The sequence below is a fragment of the Leptosomus discolor genome, chromosome 11 (genome assembly GCF_034619465.1).
Source record: "Leptosomus discolor isolate bLepDis1 chromosome 11, bLepDis1.hap2, whole genome shotgun sequence".
Lineage (NCBI taxonomy): Eukaryota > Metazoa > Chordata > Aves > Leptosomiformes > Leptosomidae > Leptosomus > Leptosomus discolor.
Genome location: NC_141401.1, coordinates 13,476,331 through 13,481,806, shown reverse-complemented (window position 1 = coordinate 13,481,806; position 5,476 = coordinate 13,476,331).

The following is a 5,476-nucleotide window of genomic DNA, read 5'->3' as shown; positions in this document are numbered from 1 at the left end:
ATCATTTGCTAGAACTGAATTAATGATTAAGTCTTCCTGCCAAAGTATAGCAATGAAAAAATAATTCTATGCACCCTTCTTCCTATTAATACCTTAATACACAAAACTAAGTGCATTAACCTTTCTGCAATATTCTATAGGAGCATCCAAGGATGCTTCCATGAAAAACAACACACCTTCTCTGGTATAAAATAAGAATTATACTATTTTCTGTATATTTTATCTGTATATTTTATTTTCCTCTAAATATTAAACGTACTTTTTTTTTTTTTTTTTTTTTCCCTTGAAAAGCAAGCCTGTGTATCCAACGTGCTATAATCTGTGTGGAATGTATGTGCAGAAATGGAGTGGGTTGCATTCTGGTATCTGTCACTGATACAAGCCTGAAGTAATGCTGTGGGGTGAGGTTAATCATGGAGCTTAGTGTAGTCTGACTCACTGTAAGTCTGCTGTTATGGCTGACCTACAGTTATTGCAAAGACATTTCAAACCTACGTATTCCATTTTTTTCCAAACATGAATAGACTGGGGCCTAATATGAATTTCAAAATCAAGCCTTTCTTTTTGCGTGTGGTCAGAAGCCTTTTAACATTTTAAAGCTAAGCCTTTGCTACAGAAACAATGTTGGTTTCAGTGCCAATATTCAATTGCGACTGTGATTTGGATGGAGGAACGCTGCAGCTGCTCAGCTGCTAGCATGTAACAGGGTTTGAGCAGAGGTAAGAGATGAGTTCAAATGGCATTTATAGCTGTTATTGTGGCTTGCCCTCCTGAGCATGTCCATGCTGAACATACAGTTGCAACAGTTGCCTGTATCAACTGTTGCAAAGGAAATAATAGCAAACTTACTGAAAAGCACGAGCTGTCATCAGTTTGAGAGTCCAAAGAATAATCTTCCCCTTTACTTTGTAGGTTTGGAGAGTAGAGTAGACTTGGAATCCTAAAACAAATATATTAAACCTCTGTCATATTTCCTGAGGAGAAGTGGTTTCAATACAATGTCAGTTATCATGGGAGGTTATGAAAGCTTTATAAGACCTTTTTTTCCACTTTAGTTCAGGAACTAGTTCATTGGCATTCATAAAGATTATAATCTGTATAATGTTTTATTATCATCATCAGAGGAAGGCTGGTTATCTATCTTATAAGAGTATCATCCTCAGCAATGCAGTCCATCTTTCAGCATTACTTATCCAAGTGGGAATAAGATGCCAATCTCCAATGTGCTTTATCACTGGGACAGCTGCCTAAATAGATATTTCAGTAATAACAATTTTTGCAAAATAAAACATCAGTGGGAGCATTAGTTAAATGTGACACCATCTGAATACATTCTCAGCCTCAGAATAATCAAGTGATATTCTTTATTACACACATAATATGCAATTTGGATACAAAAATACCTCTTGTGGTAAAGCTATGCTTTATCTCCTAACAATTTATTTCAACTGCACGACTAAGCTGGAGTTGTGAAAAGCATAAAAATTATGTCCTATCTGCAGTTCACATATTTCTGTTGGTAGTTTCTTTCTATTTCCCATATAACTTGGGCAGTTTACATCATCTTTGTCAGCTATGATGCACATTTGTGTTAGGACACGCCTTACAGAAACAAATTCTGAAATGCCAGGATGCAATTGGAATGCTGCTTGCTGGCATTCTGCCTACCTGGAAAAAAGACTGCTGGGTATATGGGACAACAGTTTTCTTGCATTGGTTTAGATTGCTACTAAGCATATTTTTCCTGTTGTTTTGCTAAGAAAATAGGAGTAAGGTTTCCAGAACGTAACAGCAGCATTCCCAAGCCTCCATTCTGCTGTGCTGATCACCAGTCTGCCATTGGGACTCTTGATTTTCATCATGGGGAAGGAACAGAGCCATCAAGCATGAAGCTGCATTGCAGTTGATGACAAGTGCTGTATGGACGGGCCAAAATTGCAGGTGTTTTCTATAGGGACAGGAGATCTAGAAGGAGACACAGGATTATAGGGCAGTAGCAGAGGATGAGAGGATATGGAGACGTCTGGATGAAGTGCTGGTCATATGGTATGGGGAGAGACTCAGTAGAAAGCTGGGAAAGCCATGTCCACAGCCCAGTAAGACAGCTGCTTCTGCCACTGGAGTAGCTAATAAGGCCTTCTAAGCAGTCTAAGCTTGGGAACCCTTTTGCCACAAAACTGTGCCGTCAACTGATTCCTGACTTTCAAAAATAGGGCAATTTCTTGACAGAGGTGAAACTCTCTATGTCCTAAGAAACTAAGCACAGTACTGACAGACCACCATGTAACCTATGGTATAGGTAGCAGCTTTGGAGTAATTAGCCTGGAGAAGAATCCTGCAACTCTGACAACTAAGCAGGTTCCGTACCACAGGCTTGCATAGGATGTTCACTGTGATCCAATGGCCTATTTTTTTTAATGAACAATGTTCAGTTTCATTTCGATTGTAATGCAGAGAAAATCCTGCAAGATTAGACAGATGGGGAAACAAGAGTGCTGTATTGCTTCTGCTATTTTCCAAATGATAGCTCATGATTATTATACTCTTTTTACTCAATCATTATGCTCTGAAATGGACAATAAAGATGAAGAATTGCTGTTTGTTATGCTGTATGGTCTCTGGAGTGCAGTTCTATTTGTGTTCTCAAAAAGAAAGCATTAGTTTGCTGTTATGATAGATGCTAGTTTTATTATACCTATGAAATTATAAACTAAGCTTGCTTAAGATATAATGTCTTCTGAATTTCTATGCAAGGTCATATTACTTTTTTTTTTCCTTCACAAGATTAATACTATAAGAAAAACTCAAATATGCACTTCTGTGATAAGCTAGGATATAAACTACAGGGTAAACAATTACTCTTGTAATCTTCATTGGCATCAGAAAGGGGATTCACATGTAAGTAGAAGTTTGCAATAGCTTCAGAATAGTCTGCCAAGGTCCAAGGCCTCAGAAGTGATTTTTCAGGTTTTTACGTATTTGGTTTTATTGTTATTCCTTAGAATGTCAATATTTTAGTGGTGGAATACATTCTAAGACTGTTCATCCTGCAAAAAGATACGGACATCTGTGTGATGTTAGTAGTCTTACATAAAATGGATTATCTGCAACAATATATTAAAGAGCTCAAGCAGTAATTTAAACTTCAGTGAAATTCATTTTTGGTGAACATTCCGTTGGAGGCTAGGAGTGGGAATAGAAATGGAATCAGCTAACGAAGCTGCAGTTCTGTCACTGGGGTTTTTTGATTTTTTTAATAGCCAAATTAAGTTTTAAGTAGAGTACTGGTTTCTGAAAATACCAGTTGAGGCGTTAGATTCCTGACCTTGTTTTGTAAAATACAGAAAGCTGAAAAACTTACTGAGATATGGCAGAAGTTGAGCAGAACAGATCTCAGACAGTGTAACTGGTTCTTAGACCATAAGGTAGGAAGTATTCGCACAACAGAGTGCAACTTTTTTTTTCCAAATCTGCTGGTCAGGCTGAAAAAGGCATTTTGTATATATTTGCAATATGTATGAGCTACCAAAGAGATCCCTATGATCTTGTATTACAGCACACACAAAAGTAGACCTTTAAAATTGTATAGTGATGGTACAGGACACCTGTTCAGAATTTTGAGAATGAGATTAGCATTGTTGGAGTGGGTCCAGAGGAGGGCCACAAAAGTGACCAGAGGGCTGGAGTACCTCTGCTATGAGGACAGGCTGAGGGAGTTGGGGTTGTTCAGCCTGGAGAAGAGAAGGCTCCAGGGAGACCTTATAGCAGCCTTCTGGAACTTAAAGGGGGCTACAGGAAAGGTGGGGAGGGACTCTTTATCAGGGAATGTAGTGATAGGATGAGGGGTAACGGTTTTAAACTGAGGGAGGGGAGATTTAGATTAGATATTAGGAAGAAATTCTTTACTGTGAGGGTGGTGAGACACTGGCACAGGTTGCCCAGAGAGGTGGTAGAAGCCCCATCCCTGGAAACATTCAAGGCCAGGTTGGACGGGGCTCTAAGCAACCTGATCCAGCTAAAGGTGTCCCTGCTCACTGCAGGGGGTTGGACTAGAGGGCCTTTAAAGGTCCCTTCCAGCCCATTCTATGATTCTGTGCTGATGAGCCTTACACCTTCGGATGTATGACGATTTTTTTCTCTCTTGTCTGTTGTTACGGAACGGGATGGAATGATGTTTGTCCGCTCTACTTTCACCCTGCTCTACCTGAACCCATCATGACAGTTTCAGAAGGAAAGAGTGTCCAGTACGATGCCTGAGGACACCACCACATTTTGCAGTAGTTTTTTTATTTGAGAGAGATGAGAAGTTTAATATGATGGAGTTGTTTTCCTGTCTTGGCTTCTCTACTGTGTTTAGCTGACTGCAGCAGAGCTACATGTATTAAATTCAAATTTGATTTGATCTAATGTTTCACCCTGCGATGCACTGTGGGATTAGCATGAATTGCCTGTCAATGGCATAGTTAGAATGGAGACAAAATGTCATACCTGATCAGTTGCAGAGATCTGCAGAGAACTGTCACTTTGACAAAGTTAGGATCAAGAACCCTCTCTTGTAGGGAACTTGGCATTCAAAGGCTGTGAATTTCTTGAGATGGATTTGAAGTAGTAACCATGTAAGAAAGCACAAGTGCTTTGTCTTTGAAATTAAAATGTCAGCTTTTAAAATAACTTTTCTAAAAAATGTTCTGAGTTGGGTAACTTTCATATTCTTCATGAAGTCTTCATGTTCGGTCAAATTCTTCTTCTGGTCTTTACAAGAGTGAAATTCTGCATAATTAATTTTCTTATCTTTGCTATGAATTAATTGGGAGCAAAATTTGTTATATTAAAGATACCCCATGTCACAGAAGGGTTGGCAGGAATGATTTGGAAAAAGTCTGTGCTTGAACGTCTGAAGCAACAGGTAAAGTGTTCTCAGTGAATGACATAGGAAGTTCTTAAACTAGCGGAGTGCCTGCCTGAGCTGCAGAATGACAGTATTTGTATGAAGGGGGGATTTTCACTACGTGGTATCATCTTCTGCTTGCGTCACAGCTTTGGGGAATGAAGTTAACCAGAATCTTGACCTGGCGTTAATGAAGTTACGAAGTTAACCTGGACTAAGTCCTGTGTCCTCGGAGTCCTTTACAAGTGTGCCGCCACAGCTAAAGCCTGTCCCCGGCCTGCCCCTCGGGAAACGACCGACGGCACCTTTCCCGTCCGGCCCGGCCCGGCCCGGCGGGGAGGGGGCGACGTGCCCCCGAGGGGCCGGCTCCAGGTGCGGGAGCGGGGGGAGGCGGCCGGGGCCGGGCTGCCGGGGCCGCGCTCCCTCCTCTCTTGCCCCGTCCCCCCGCTCCGGCGGCTCCCGGCCCGCCGCCACTCCCCTCCGCCCAGCCACCGTCCCACGGCGCCGGGCGGGGACCATAAATCCCTTCCCCGCCGGCGGCGGCTCGCCCGTCCGCAGCACCCGGCGGCGATGGCGGCGGCGGCGGCG